The sequence below is a fragment of the Bufo bufo genome, chromosome 9 (genome assembly GCF_905171765.1).
Source record: "Bufo bufo chromosome 9, aBufBuf1.1, whole genome shotgun sequence".
Taxonomy (NCBI): Eukaryota; Metazoa; Chordata; class Amphibia; order Anura; family Bufonidae; genus Bufo; species Bufo bufo.
This window is the reverse complement of record NC_053397.1, coordinates 13,059,911-13,077,214: the sequence shown is the minus strand read 5'-3', so window position 1 is coordinate 13,077,214 and position 17,304 is coordinate 13,059,911. Positions and strand designations below refer to the sequence as shown.

The 17,304-nt window shown below is 44.7% G+C and overlaps 1 long non-coding RNA gene across 2 annotated transcripts in view; it reads right to left on the bottom strand.

Moving 5' to 3' along the window:
• The window catches only part of LOC120978594, a 32,867-nt gene that overhangs the window by 12,077 nt on the left and 3,486 nt on the right, over positions 1-17,304 (bottom strand). The gene's annotated exons all lie outside the window — the stretch shown is intronic.

The window sequence follows — 17,304 nt, the reverse complement described above, 5'->3', positions numbered from 1 at the left end:
GAAGTAGCAGGATCCACAGCAACAAGAGATTCGTTGATAGATGGCTTTCTAAGCCATCTGAAGATACCCACTTTAACCGAGGTGGAAGGTCAAGCTTTATTATCTCCTGTTACAGAAGAAGAGGTCACCAAACTTCTAGGTTCCATGCCACTAGGGAAAAGCCCGGGCCCAGACGGCTTCCCAGTGGGTTATTACAAAAAATTCTCAAAAGAGCTAGCTCCCCGCCTGGCGGCCTGGTGCAATGAGCTTCTGAAGGGTTCTCAGTTACATAAGCAATCCCTCGAAGCCACAGTTACTATCCTCCCCAAACCAGGGAAAGACCCTAAATCATGTGGCAGCTATAGGCCAATCTCGTTGTTAAACGTTGATGTTAAGATCTGGGCAAAACTTTTGGCAACCAGAATTAGTGCTCTTCTCCCTAAACTCATAAACCCTGAACAGACAGGCTTTGTACCTGGCAGGGAAGGCAGTCACAACTCGTGTAGAATCCTGTCCATCATGCAGCTAGCTATTAAAAAGAAAATTCCCCTGGTCCTGCTGGGTATAGACGCGGAGAAGGCCTTCGACCGGGTGAATTGGACCTATATGATGAGTACTTTGCAAAAGTTTGGTTTTCCTCAGCAGTTCAGGAATGCTATCATGTCACTGTATGGCGACCCAAGCGCCCGGATCAGAGTTAATGGCACCCTGTCGCCTCCCTTCCCCATAAGGAACGGGACGAGGCAGGGCTGCCCGTTATCGCCTGCTTTGTACATTCTAGTAATGGAAACATTGCTACAGGCAATTAGGGAACACCCAGATATCAAGGGTATTAAATTGGAGAATAGCTCCGTAGAGCACCTTAATGCAGCATATGCAGACGACCTCTTGGTCATGGTGTCTAACCCGGTCGAGGCCTTCCCGCGTCTGCTCTCCCTGTTCGAGCAGTATGGACAAGTGTCCAACTTCAAAGTAAATCACACAAAATCAGAGGCAATGAATGTGTCCGCACCAGCCAATCAGATCAGTTTACTCAAATCTAATACTCCCTTTATATGGCAAACGTCTCACCTGTCCTACCTGGGCATCAAAATTCCTTATAAACTGGATAAAATATTCCAATTAAATTATGCTGCATTACTGAAAGATATCCAACAGCAGTTACACACCCTACGGATCCCGTATGTATCGTGGATGGGCCGGAAGAATATGCTGAAAGCATTTATTATGCCTAGACTGTTATATGCCATGCAGATGCTGCCTGTCTTTCTTCCCTCTTCCTTCTTTACGCAAATCAGACGACTCTTTAGCACGTTCCTTTGGAGGGGGAGGGGAGCGAGACTGGCACATCGCACGCTGATTTTAAGAAAAGCTCAAGGAGGTATGGCCTTACCTGATGCGCAGCTATATTATAAAGCCATACACCTGAAGAGGTGGTTGCATATTCATGCTTCTTGGTCCAATATCTTAAGCAAAGAAATAGAGATCGCACAACTTGATAGGAAGCAGAGAGCGGGTTTATGGGGCCTGAACTCCTCTACACTACACTCACATGTGCTGCTTAAAGGCACGGTAGCTGTTGTTAAACAGCTAAACAAGGAAAAAAGTCTGCTCCTTGCTCCGTCATCCTTGATGCCAGCCGACCTTGCTCCATTCCTAGTTAGACCTAATGCAGATAGTGTACCACCAGCATGGAACAAATTACACTCCTATACAATAGAAGAATTCCTAGACGGAGCATCCAGTGCTCTTCATGACCAACACCCCATAAACAAGGTACTGTCATCCTGCAACTTTCTAGATACCATTGAATTTAATTCTGTTAGCAAACCATTACTAAAGGATAGACAGAGCAAAGCAGAAACCACTTGGTTTGAGAAACTGATGCATTTAGAGTCGCCCCCTAACAAGCTAATATCTAAATTATACTTAGCACTCAATGTTCAAAACCCTGTAGGGATCCCACATTATTTAAAAACCTGGGCTACTGAACTAGATATGGAATTCTCAGAAACTGATATTTTGCGCATCCACGCACATTCGCATGGATTCTCAAGATGCGTGAGAGTACAAGAGCACTCATACAAGTTACTAACTCAGTGGTATCACACACCGAAACAACTATTTACTATAGGTCTCAGCAGTTCTGACCTGTGCTGGAGATGTGGGGAGGAAAGTGGATCGCAAACACATATATTTTGGTCTTGTCCAAAAATACGCGAGTATTGGGAAGGAGTATCTGAAGTAATAGATAAAGTTATAAATAGACACATCCAGCTATCACCAGAATTGGTGCTTCTCTGGCTTCCCACTACAGGCCTGTCTCCATCCAAATCAAGCTTGCCTACACATTTAATACAAGCCGCGAGGCTTCTAATACCACAGAAGTGGCTCAGTAAAGATCCACCTGCACTCCCACATTGGGAAATAAAAGTAGACCAGATATGTAGAATGGAGGAGCTGGCTGGTTGGGAGATCAGACGGCATGAGAAATATCTTAAAACTTGGTCCCCATGGCTGACATACAGGAACCAGAGAACAGATCCCCAGGTGTGCTAAGATGTTAGAGATGCAATTTATACAGTCGCCTTATTATAATTTCAATCCGTGACCACCAAAATCCAACAACTCCTGGTAGAGCGTGTTTAGATAAAACATATATGGAAAGCATTTGAACATGTGTGTTCAGGAGGGCCCCCCCTAGGAGGCCTCACCACCCCAGTTCCCTTCCATCCCAAGTTTAAGGACTACTGTCCCTTTTTCTTCTCCCTTGTATCCCCCTTTTCTGGTTGGAACTTTTCTACCTCATACAGATACTGGTGGTAGGAATTAATATTAGTTCACCTCAGGAAGCATAATTATCCCAATACTCACTGACATATATTCTTCATAATAAAGCTTACCTATGCAAGAAACAATTATGCTATAGAAACAAGGCGCTTCACAGGATCGAGGTTTGTTGTGAAATCCTTTATACAACACTCATTATGTTAAATCTTATTGTGACATAATTCAATGTATATTATGAAGAATTGTATGCTTTACTACTAACTAAGTACATTATATGTGATGCCCTTGTCTTGTATGGCAAATTGTGAAGTTGGAATGTTCCGACATTGTTTTTACTCTGCTACCTTTTTTTTTTCAATAAAAAGAAATTTGACAAAGAATATAACTACTATAATACTGCCTCCTATGTACAAGAATATAACTACTATAATACTGCTCCTATGTACAAGAATATAACTACTATAATACTGCTCCTATGTACAAGAATATAACTACTATAATACTGCTCCTATGTACAAGAATATAACTACTATAATACTGCTCCTATGTACAAGAATATAACTACTATAATACTGCTCCTATGTACAAGAATATAACTACTATAATACTGCTCCTATATACAAGAATATAACTACTATAATACTGCTCCTATGTACAAGAATATAACTACTATAATACTGCCCTCTATGTACAAGAATATAACTACTATAATACTGCCTCCTATGTACAAGAATATAACTACTATAATACTGCTCCTATGTACAAGGATATAACTACTATAATACTGCTCCTATGTACAAGAATATAACTACTATAATACTGCCCTCTATGTACAAGAATATAACTACTATAATACTGCCTCCTATGTACAAGAATATAACTACTATAATACTGCTCCTATGTACAAGGATATAACTACTATAATACTGCTCCTATGTACAAGAATATAACTACTATAATACTGCCCTCTATGTACAAGAATATAACTACTATAATACTGCCTCCTATGTACAAGAATATAACTACTATAATACTGCTCCTATGTACAAGGATATAACTACTATAATACTGCTCCTATGTACAAGAATATAACTACTATAATACTGCCCTATGTACAAGAATATAACTACTATAATACTGCCCCCTATGTACAAGAATATAACTACTATAATACTGCCCTCTATGTACAAGAATATAACTACTATAATACTGCCTCCTATGTACAAGAATATAACTACTATAATACTGCTCCTATGTACAAGAATATAACTACTATAATACTGCTCCTATGTACAAGAATATAACTACTATAATACTGCTCCTATGTACAAGAATATAACTACTATAATACTGCTCCTATGTACAAGAATATAACTACTATAATACTGCTCCTATGTACAAGAATATAACTACTATAATACTGCCTCATATGTACATGAATATAACTACTATAATACTGCCTCCTATGTACAGGAATATAACTACTATAATACTGCTCCTATGTACAAGAATATAACTACTATAATACTGCCTCCTATGTACAAGAATATAACTACTATAATACTGCTCCTATGTACAAGAATATAACTACTATAATACTGCTCCTATGTACAAGAATATAACTACTATAATACTGCTCCTATGTACAAGAATATAACTACTATAATACTGCCTCCTATGTACAGGAATATAACTACTATAATACTGCTCCTATGTACAAGAATATAACTACTATAATACTGCTCCTATGTACAAGAATATAACTACTATAATACTGCTCCTATGTACAAGAATATAACTACTATAATACTGCCTCCTATGTACAAGAATATAACTACTATAATACTGCTCCTATGTACAAGAATATAACTGCTATAATACTGCGCCCTATGGCAAATAGAAGATATACTATAACACTGGACTAGAACTCCCTTATGAATGGCACAATATGCTACTTATAGCGATCTATTCTTTTCATTACAATACATTTTTCCAATTAAATTTAAAAACCTTGTTTAACACAGAGAGCATGTAATTCATATATAATGGTTTCCGTGACACAGCCGCTTGTAGGTCGGGTTGCAGTGCGGGGGTGGACGTCATCTGTGGGTACGATCCGTAGAAGGAAGCGTGCTGTTTAGTTGCAGTAGAAGGTTCCGCTGATCACTACTATGAATGTACATCCAGCTGTATCTTACAACGCGGCACAATCACTGGCCGGAGCGGTTTATGAGTAACGTGCGGTATCAGCACATCTAGTAGAGCTTCATCATCAAATCTCTGCCAAATCAGCATTTTGTATTTCCTTGAAAAACTTTCCATCAGCTGCCTGTTATCTCATATGATCTCCCTCCACATCTGTAATTCCCCAGCCAAAAAGGAACACAATGGGGCGGGTTTACTCCTATAGACCGGCACCACATTAATCAGTGCCGCAGGCTGGATGATAAATCTGGTGCAGGGAGAGACGCCTTTCTCTGACTATATACCAACTATTGGTTTCAGACAGAATTCTACACCAACATTTTTATGAAAAATACTGTATATTAGGTCACATGCCCTTCGTCATTAACCTCTTGTTTGGTGAGGCACAGATAATTTCTCAAAACCTAGATGTGCCAAATTGTACCAGATTTTGCCATAATTTATGCCAAAATCTAGGTGCACTCACATTAGCACATGTGGGCCAATGTATTATACGTAGAGCAGGGTATGAGAGGCGAAGCATGACACAGAACAGTTAGTACAGATATACCTCATCCTGAGTTACATCCTGTATTATACTCCAGAGCTGCACTCACTATTCTGCTGGTGCAGTCACTGTGTACATACATTACTTATCCTGTACTGATCCTGAGTTACATCCTGTATTATACTCCAGAGCTGCACTCACTATTCTGCTGGTGCAGTCACTGTGTACGTACATTACTTATCCTGTACTGATCCTGAGTTACATCCTGTATTATACTCCAGAGCTGCACTCACTATTCTGCTGGTGCAGTCACTGTGTACATACATTACTTATCCTGTACTGATCCTGAGTTACATCCTGTATTATACTCCAGAGCTGCACTCACTATTCTGCTGGTGCAGTCACTGTGTACATACATTACTTAACCTGTACTGATCCTGAGTTACATCCAGTATTATACTCCAGAGCTGCACTCACTATTCTGCTGGTGCAGTCACTGTGTACATACATTACTTATCCTGTACTGATCCTGAGTTACATCCAGTATTATACTCCAGAGCTGCACTCACTATTCTGCTGGTGCAGTCGCTGTGTACATACATTACTTATCCTGTACTGATCCTGAGTTACATCCTGTATTATACTCCAGAGCTGCACTCACTATTCTGCTGATGGCAGCAATGTATTATGTATGAGTTTCCCCCTTTATAGATGCAAAGATTTCCAATAGACAGCACAGGAAAGCAGAGGTTTAAAAAGAGGCAGAAGTCATTAAAAATTGAATACAGCAGCTCATCAGAAAACAATAATAATTAGGGCTTGTGCACCTGACCGTTGCCTGTTTTGGGGCCGTGTGCATTCCATATTTTGCGGAACAGAACAGTCCTATCCTTGTCTGTAATACGGACAATAATAGGAAGTGTTCTATTTTATTGGCAAAATGGCCATGTGGACATATGAAAACAGAATGGACACGGTGTAAACTCCGTGTTTTATGCGGAACCATTGAAGTGAATGAATTCGCAAACGAGCTGCAAAAAAAAAACAAAAAAAAAACGGCGTGGAAACAGTAAAAAATAAAAGTTTTTGTGCATGAGCCCTAACTGGGAAATATATTGATGTAGGAAGTCAGTGCTGCAGAGCAGAATTGTGAAACACTGACACCTGTTGGTGAAATGTGGTTATGACAGCTACACCTCATACAATTTAGGGCTCATGCACACGGCTGTAGCTATTTTTGCGGATTACAAAACACGGACACCAGCCGTGTGCGTTCCGCAAGTTGCATACATGCAACGGACAAGCATAGGCCATTTTCTATTTTTTTCCGGGGCTACAAAACGGACATACGGATGTGGACAGCACACGGCAGGTTGTCTGTATCTTTTGCAGCCCCACTGAAGTAAATGGGTCCAAAAAATTTGGATCAGATGCAGAGGAAAACCTCATCCGTGTGCATCAGCATGTTACTTTTTTCAGGATGCTGCATATAAACATTTTACAATTTAAAATCTACAAAAAAAGTGAAAATACTTATGCTTAACTTCTATTTACTGATCTGGAGTAGCACTACATCATATCCGGAGCTGAATTCACAATTCTTCTGGCTTCAAGTTACCAAAGAACCATCACCACTACAAAGTGACAGTTGTTAAAGGGATATTCTGGTAAAAACAAGGTATTCCCCACCGGAATACCCCTTTTACTACCATCCCTGCACATCATTACCGTAGACCACTATGTAAATTCACAACTGGCATTAATGGCATTTTAGACCTTGACTTGTCAGTGTAAAACCAGTGCGGTCACCACAGACATCGCTATAGTCAGTCACTGTGCGCTTCCACAGACAACACCATACTGCAGAAAATATACAAATGGGTTCATTCCAAAAGTTTTGAAAATCACTGCTTTTTAGTAATTTGATGTGGCCTCCATGGGCAGGCTGCGGACAGAATCAGTCTCCTTCCCCCACTGGCAGCTAATACTTCACAAAGTCGCGCAAGACTTCTTGTAAAAACTTTGGGAATTATTACTGTAAAAAACCTTGGTACCTAGTAGTGGTACCTAGGAACCGAACCAGAGTTTGGTACCAAGGTTTTTTTACAGTAATTCCCAAATTTATTACATGAAATCTCGCATCTCATCGGAGCCAATACATTCTAATACTGCACGGAGCGGGAACTCCATACAGTATTACAACTATGTTTTTTGCGAGATGACTTCGGATGTAGCATCTGAAGTCGAGTCACTCATTCCTATAAATAAACACCAGGTGGCGCCATACTATGTAAGTAAATGAACACCAGGGGGAGCCATTACTATGTCAGTAACAGAACACCAGGGGGAGCCATACTATGTCAGTAACAGAACACCAGGGGGAGCCATACTATGTCAGTAAATGAACACCAGGGGGAGCCATACTATGTCAGTAAATGAACACAAGGTCGAGCCATACTATGTAAGTAACTGAACACCAGGAGGAGCCATACTATGTAAGTAGCTGAACACCAGGTGGAGCCATACTATGTAAGTAACTGAACACCAGGTGGAGCCATACTATATAAGTAACTGAACACCAGGTGGAGCCATACTATGTCAGTAACTGAACACCAGGTGGAGCCATACTATATAAGTAACTGAACACCAGGTGGAGCCATACTATGTCAGTAACTGAACACCAGGTGGAGCCATACTATGTCAGTAACTGAACACCAGGTGGAGCCATACTATGGTCAGTAACTGAACACGAGGTGGTGCCATACTATGTAAGTAACTGAACACCAGGTGGATCTATACTATGGTCAGTAACTGAACACGAGGTGGTGCCATACTATGTAAGTAAATGACCACCAGGTGGAGCCATACTGTGTAACTGACTTGTTTTACATATAGCTCCGTGACACGTGTTGGGACTTGTTTAATTTTATTTACAATTGGTCACTAGGACCACAGGTGTCCCTAGGTTTACACGTGTCATTGATAATAAAATATTGCATTTATTTCTTGTCCTTAAAAAAATAGTAATAATATCTAGACCTTTTAGATTAAAATTATCAGCTATATCTGACTTAGTATATTCATAGTCATCCTGTGTCTGATGATAGAGTACAGCCACTAGAGGGCACTCTGCACTTATATCTGTTTTGCTCCTAGCTTCTTTTGTTATAGCATCATCTGTGCTCGGACAGTACTCACTGTTAATTGCACAGTGCGCTGCTTTCCGGCAGCAATTGCCTTAGTGGACTAACTCCTCTTCCTCACCGATCTACCAGGCTACTAATGGGTCAGATATACGCTGGCTAAAAGACACACTGTTATCACTAGCTGCCCCCCGACATGTTTCGCCAATCACTTGGGGGGAGGCTTCATAAGCCTGGCTCCGCCCCCAACACACAATCCACTGCCCATACCCCTGAAGACGCCAAGTGCTTGGCGAAACATGTCGGGGGGCAGCTAGTGATAACAGTGTGTCTTTTAGCCAGCGTATATCTGACCCATTAGTAGCCTGGTAGATCGGTGAGGAAGAGGAGTTAGTCCACTAAGGCAATTGCTGCCGGAAAGCAGCGCACTGTGCAATTAACAGTGAGTACTGTCCGAGCACAGATGATGCTATAACAAAAGAAGCTAGGAGCAAAACAGATATAAGTGCAGAGTGCCCTCTAGTGGCTGTACTCTATCATCAGACACAGGATGACTATGAATATACTAAGTCAGATATAGCTGATAATTTTAATCTAAAAGGTCTAGATATTATTACTATTTTTTAAGGACAAGAAATAAATGCTATATTTTATTATCAATGACACGTGTAAACCTAGGGACACCTGTGGTCCTAGTGACCAATTGTAAATAAAATCCTATGTAACTGAACACCAGGTGGAGCCATACTATGTAAGTAAAGGACCACCAGGTGGAGCCATACTATGCAAGTAAAGGACCACCAGGTGGCGCCATACTATGTAAGTAACTGAACACCAGGTGGCGCCATACTATGTAAGTAACTGAACACCAGGTGGCGCCATACTATGTATGTAACTGAACACCAGGTGGAGCCATACTATGTATGTAACTGAACACCAGGTGGAGCCATACTGTGTAAGTAAATGAACACAAGGTGGTGCCATACTATGTAAGTAAAGGACCACCAGGTGGAGCCATACTATGTAAGTAAAGGACCACCAGGTGGAGCCATACTATGTAAGTAAATGAACACCAGGTGGAGCCATACTGTGTAAGTAAATGAACACCAGGTGGAGCCATACTGTGTAAGTAAAGGACCACCAGGTGGAGCCATACTATGTAAGTAAAGGACCACCAGGTGGAGCCATACTATATAAGTAACTGAACACCAGGTGGAGCCATACTATGTAAGTAACTGAACACCAGGTGGAGCCATACTATGTAAGTAACTGAACACCAGGTGGTGCCATACTATGTAAGTAACTGAACACCAGGTGGAGCCATGCTATGTAAGTAACTGAACACCAGGTGGAGCCATGCTATGTAAGTAACTGAACACCAGGTGGAGCCATACTATGTCAGTAACTGAACACCAGGTGGAGCCATACTATGTAAGTAACTGAACACCAGGTGGAGCCATACTATGTAAGTAACTGAACACCAGGTGGAGCCATACTATGTAAGTAACTGAACACCAGGTGGTGCCATGCTATGTAAGTAACTGAACACCAGGTGGAGCCATGCTATGTAAGTAACTGAACACCAGGTGGAGCCATACTATGTAAGTAACTGAACACCAGGTGGAGCCATACTATGTAAGTAACTGAACACCAGGTGGTGCCATACTATGTAAGTAACTGAACACCAGGTGGAGCCATGCTATGTAAGTAACTGAACACCAGGTGGAGCCATACTATGTAAGTAACTGAACACCAGGTGGAGCCATACTATGTAAGTAACTGAACACCAGGTGGTGCCATGCTATGTAAGTAACTGAACACCAGGTGGAGCCATGCTATGTAAGTAACTGAACACCAGGTGGTGCCATACTATGTAAGTAACTGAACACCAGGTGGTGCCATACTATGTAAGTAACTGAACACCAGGTGGAGCCATACTATGTAAGTAACTGAACACCAGGTGGAGCCATACTATGTAAGTAACTGAACACCAGGTGGTGCCATACTATGTAAGTAACTGAACACCAGGTGGAGCCATACTATGTAAGTAACTGAACACCAGGTGGTGCCATGCTATGTAAGTAACTGAACACCAGGTGGAGCCATGCTATGTAAGTAACTGAACACCAGGTGGAGCCATGCTATGTAAGTAACTGAACACCAGGTGGAGCCATACTATGTAAGTAACTGAACACCAGGTGGAGCCATACTATGTAAGTAACTGAACACCAGGTGGAGCCATACTATGTAAGTAACTGAACACCAGGTGGAGCCATACTATGTAAGTAACTGAACACCAGGTGGAGCCATGCAAGTAACTGAACACCAGGTGGAGCCATACTATGTAAGTAACTGAACACCAGGTGGAGCCATACTATGTAAGTAACTGAACACCAGGTGGAGCCATACTATGTAAGTAACTGAACACCAGGTGGTGCCATACTATGTAAGTAACTGAACACCAGGTGGAGCCATACTATGTAAGTAACTGAACACCAGGTGGTGCCATGCTATGTAAGTAACTGAACACCAGATGGAGCCATACTATGTAAGTAACGAAACACCAGGTGGAGCCATACTATGTCAGTAACTGAACACCAGGTGGAGCCATACTATGTCAGTAACTGAACACCAGGTGGATCCATACTATGTCAGTAACTGAACACCAGGTGGAGCCATACTATGTCAGTAACTGAACACCAGGTGGAGCCATACTATGTAAGTAAATAAATATGATATTTAATAACCCCTTTTAAAGCATTTCCATGTACTCAGGACAAACAGGATGGTTGCCATTACTGCCCCCAGGAGGCCTCTCACCCAGCTTTCCCAAGCTGCTGAGTAGTTCATGTCTTTTCATGAAGTGGGCATAAACTCCTGTTCCCTTAATGATACATACCCTATTTTTGTTAAAAGGTTGTTCCCAAAATGTCCCCATTCACTGAAAACAAGCAGAGATCTCGTGTGGAATTCAAATGTAAAAAGTCTATTGGAACGTTGCAGAAGTATAAAAAGCTGAGAACTCCACTGTAGCTATACTTTATAATACGCAGATTGTACGCAGGTGCAGTTTATGTCATTGCCTGTAGGTGCAGCAAGTTCTCTCTGTAGCTTTTCCCTCCATTTTTTAAAGGGTCAATACATTTAAAGGATAGGTCATCAGTATCTGATCGGTGAGGGTCTGACTCCCGGGACCCCCACCGATCAGCTGTTTGAGCAGGCACCTGCGCTCACAGTAGCGCCACGACCATCTCCCTGCTCACCAAGCACAGCGCCGCACATTGTATAGTGGCTGTGCTTGGTATTGCAGCTCAGCCCATTGTCTAGTACAGGGGTCAGCAACCTTCGGCACTCCAGATGTGGTAAAACTGCAACTCCCAGAACGCACACTTGCTTGGCTGTTCTCAGAACTCCCATAGTAGTGAGTGGAGCATGCTGGGAGTTGTAGTTTTTCACAACAGCTGGAGTGCCGGAGGTTGCTGATCCCTGGTCTAGTGCAATGCAAGCTGTAGTTCCCTGTTATCAGCCATTTCATTATAAGCTACACAAGTCGCTGGGTCTCGGACATGAGACCGAGTTTAGCAGCACTGAGGTCCCTGTCTGACAACTGCCCCCAACCAATCAGCATGGCTGAGGCTGTATTAACCCTTTACTGGTCCCTGTAGATTAATTGGATATAACCTGTATACCTCTGGGTGGCGCTCACCTCCTGCCTTGTGCACCGCTCACTGATTCCTGGACTGGGTCAGGATCCTCTGCCAGTCTGGTCATATCTGTGCGCCAGGTATCCTGCCAGGAACCCCATGTGCAGCATTAATGCAGGAAGGGGAGAAAGTCACAGAGCAGCTGAGGACAGAACACAGGGCGGCTGGAATGTACACCGAGCCGGCGAGACCAGCGGGACACTACAATCTGCTCCATCAGACTTCCCTGGGCTGCTGTGCCAACTACCGCTGCCCGCAGCTCTGGGAGGAAGACACAGCACCATACCACCCAATGCTTAAACACAAAAATAAGGCAGGGCAGACCAGCCGGGGGTCTACAAAGCGGACAGAAAGTGCTCACCCCACCCCCTAAGTTATATGCATAGCTGCTCCTCGCTGTTCCAGGGATCCATGGCGGTCTTCATGGGCAATTTCTTCACTATAGCACCAGGGACGCTGCATAGAAAATAACTCAGCCCATGCAGGAGCATGATACCGTGCCATATGCATGTAATATATGGGGTGGCCCAGTTTGTCACCCACCTCTATTAGGGCTCATGCACACGACCGTGTGACAGCCGAGCCCATATGGTGGCTGGCAAACAGCGGGTCTGCAATATACGGGCACCGGACGTTTTTTGCACCGAATCACGGATGCGGACCCATTCACTTGAACAGAACAGAGGCACAGAACCCCATGGAAGCACTACGCAGTGCTTCCGTGGGGTTTCTCTCCGTGCCTCAGCACTGTAAACAAAATAAAATAATAATTTTTGCGGTGCGGACGGATCACGGACCCATTCAGGTTGAATGGGTCTGGATTCGTCTGTGGAATCAGCATGGATGCTGCCTGTGCATTGGGGACCGCAAATTGTGGCCCCCAATGCACAGAATGGCCGTGTGCATGAGCCTTTAAGTTGAGCATTTTCTTGCAATACCAAACACAGCCCATGCACAATGGTGGCGCTGTTTCTGAAAAACAAACAAAAGCGAGTACACCCCTCACATTTTTGCAATTTTTTTTTTATATCTTTTTATAGGACAACACTGAAGATCTGACACTTTCATACAATGTACAGTAGTCGGTGTACGGCTTGTATAACGGTGTAAATTTGGTGTGTAACAACACACGGCCATTAATGTCTAAACCGCTGGCAACAAAAGTGAGTGCACCCCTAAGTGAAACCGGCAACATTGTGCCCAAATAGACATTTTTCCTCCCCGGTGTCATGTGACTCGTTAGTGTTACAAGGTCTCAGGTGTGAACGGGGAGCAGGTGTGTTACATTTGGGGTTATCGCTCTCACACTGGTCACTGGAAGTTCAACATGGCTCCTCATGACTAGAGATGGACGAACATCGGCCGGGACAGTTCGTGAACCCACGTTCGCGATCAAACGAGCCTAAAAAACCTTCAGGTCATATTTGCAGCCAGCAAACACCTACAGAAGTGCACAAATCGTCCCACAACATGGACAGTGACATACCAGAGGGGGATCAATGGCAAAAATTCCCAGGGGCCATTTTTATGCATCTTAAAGGGAAACTCTCAAAAATGTGCCCTGCTGGAGCCTGTAAAATTTTTATTTTAGGCCAGTGGAGTACAGGCCCCAAAAATTAGACATTCACCTGACAGAAAATGCCTTTTATGCCGCTGTATATACATAAGACAAGGACCATTCTTTGTTCTGGGTGGTGGCGGATATGTGTGGGCTGGCATGAGGAAATTCAATTACACGTGGTCATTACAGGTGTTGAATTCCTCCGAGATCCATGCCTCATTCATTTTTAGAAATGTGAGGTAGTCCACACTGTCGTGAGCTAGGCGAGTGCGCTTATCAGCCACGATCCCCCCTGCTGCGTTGAACGTCCTTTCGGACAGGACACTGGACGAGGGGCAAGCCAAGAGTTCCATGGCAAATTGTGCCAGCTCTGGCCACAGGTCAAGCCTGCACACCCAGTAGTCAAGGGGTTCCTCGCTTCTCAGAGCGTCCACATCGGCCGTTAACCCGATGTAGTCGGACACCTGTCGGTCTAGGCGTTCCCTGAGGTTGGATCCGGAGGGCGGCTGTCGATGGGTTGGCTGCAAGAATGATCTCATATCTGAAGTGATCAACACATCTTCAAACCGCCCCCTCTTCTTGCAGGCGCAGTAGGATTGATACCCGCACCTGTTTCGCTGTGGGTGGAAATTCCTCTGCCAGCGCCCGCAACAGCAGAATGCAGCATCTCTCGCAGCAAGGCCTGGAAATGCTGCATTCTGCCAGCCCTCTGTGAGGCTGGTAACATGTCCGCTATTTTGTGTTTGTATGCTGCCACCCAGTATTGGTCCTTGCCCTTTATGCTTTTTATACGGGGGTCCCTCTTCAAACACTGGAGCATGAAGGCCCCTATTTGCACTAAATTGGAAGCGGTGGAGCGGCCTGGCTCCTGCTCATCGCCCAGAAGAATGTCGTCCTCGGTCTAAAGTTTAAACCCTGCTCTTCTTGCTCCTCCTCCTCCCCCCAGTCACCATCCTCCTCTGACTCCTCTTCAGACTCCTGCTGACTTGTCTCAGACGGAGTAGCCCCCCCCTGGGAATTCATTCAGCATTGCGACTTCCTCATCTTCCTGCTCCTGCATCTCGACGTCTTGATCAATGACACGACGCAATGCACGCTCCAGAAAGAAGGTGTAAGGTACGATGTCACTGATGGCGCCCTGGCTGCGACTGACCAGTTTGGTGATCTCATCAAATGGCCGCAGAAGTCTGCATGCGTCGCGCATGAGCAGCCACTGGCGCGGTGAAAAGAAACCAATCTCCGCAGAAGCTGTCCCGCCGCAGAGTTCGTACAGGTAGTCGTTAACGGCACGTTCCTGCTGGAGCAGCCTATCAAGCACATACAAGGTGGAGTTCCAGCGCGTCGGGCTGTCACAAATCAGACGTCTGACGGGCAGGTGGTGTCGCCGCTGAACGTCAGCAAGGCGAGCCATGGCCGTGTAAGGCCTCTTTCAGACGGGCGTTGCAGGAAAATGTGCGAGTGCGTTACGGGAACACCCGCGATTTTTCCATGCGAGTGCAAAACATTGTAATGCGTTTTGCACTCGCGTGAGAAAAATCTCGCATGTTTGGTACCCAAACCCGAACTTCTTCACAGAAGTTCGGGCTTGGGATCGGTGTTCTGTAGATTGTATTATTTTCCCTTATAACATGGTTATAAGGGGAAATAATAGCATTCTGAATACAGAATGCCTAGTAAAACATCGCTGGAGGGGTTAAAAAAAATAATAATTATTTTTAACTCACCTTAGTCCACTTGGTCGCGGCCCGGCATCTCCTTCTGTCTCCTTTGCTGAACAGGACCTGTGGTGACGTCACTCCGGTCATCACATGATCCATCACCTTGGTAAAAGATCATGTGATGACCAGAGTGACGTCATCAAAGGTCCTGTTCAGCAAAGGAGACAGAAGGAGATGCCGGGCCGCGATCAAGTGGACTAAGGTGAGTTAAAAATAATTATTATTTTTTAACCCCTCCAGCGCTATTGTACTATGCACTCTGTATTCAGAATGCTATTATTTTCCCTTATAACCATGTTATAAGGGGAAATAATAATGATCGGGTCCCCATCCCGATCGTCTCCTAGCAACCGTGCGTGAAAATCGCACCGCATCCGCACTTGCTTGCGATTTTCACGCAAACCCATTCACTTCTATGGGGCCTGCGTTGCGTGAAAAACACATGCTGCGATTTTCACGCAACGCTCAAGTGATGCGTGAAAATCACCGCTCATGTGCACAGCCCCATAGAAATTAATGGGTCCGGATTCAGTGCGGGTGCAATGCGTTCAACTCACGCATCGCATCCGCGCGGAATACTCGCCCGTGTGAAAGGGGCCTAAGATCTTCTAAAATGGCCAGAGATTTTCCTGGCCTGCTGCAAGACGTCCTGGACCCCGGGGTATTTGGCAACGAATCGCTGCACGACTAAGTTCAGGACGTGTGCCATGCACGGCACGTCTGTCATTTTGCCCTGTTTCAGTGCGCTCAGCAGATTGGCACCGTTGTCGCACACCACTTTACCAACTGTCAAATTGAGCGGGGTTAGCCACTGATCGGCCTGTGACCGCAGAGGGTTAGTCACTGATCGGCCTGTGACCGCAGAGGGTTAGTCACTGATCGGCCTGTGACCGCAGAGGGTTAGCCACTGATCGGCCTGTGACCGCAGAGGGTTAGTCACTGATCGGCCTGTGACCGCAGAGGGTTAGCCACTGATCGGCCTGTGACCGCAGAGGGTTAGTCACTGATCGGCCTGTGACCGCAGAGGGTTAGTCACTGATCGGCCTGTGACCGCAGAGGGTTAGTCACTGATCGGCCTGTGACCGCAGAGGGTTAGTCACTGATCGGCCTGTGACCGCAGAGGGTTAGTCACTGATCGGCCTGTGACCGCAGAGGGTTAGTCACTGATCGGCCTGTGACCGCAGAGCTGAAAGCAGTGCTGGACCGGTGGGGGTCTTGGCTTCCAGGCACAACAGCCGCAGCACAGCATGGCAACGTCTCACCTGGCACGTCAAGTAGGTTCTGGGAGGTGAAAAACGGACCGCAAAACACTGAAAAAGCCATACGGTCGTGTGAAAAAGGGTCTTATTATACAAGCTGTACTTTCACGTTTGGTGCAGATCCGTCCAGATAACACAACCGTCTGCGTCCGTTCAGAACGGATCCCTTGGTATTATCTGTAACATAGCCAAGACGGATCACATCTGCGGCGCTGCGACCCAGCAGAGAATGCCGGGAATTGGCCGTTTCTGTCTGGACGATTCTCTGCATATTTGCCGGATTGCCGCGCCGCTCGTAGTATCTTCCATTCCTCATCTCGAGGATTTTTTTTTCAGGTCATGTAACATAATCCAGTTTAGTACCGCGACCTCCTGAGGGATAAATCTATCGCCTGCTCCCCCACCCCCGCCACCTATACCCTCGCTGGTGTAAGAGGAGTAAGGCTGAGCCGACAGAA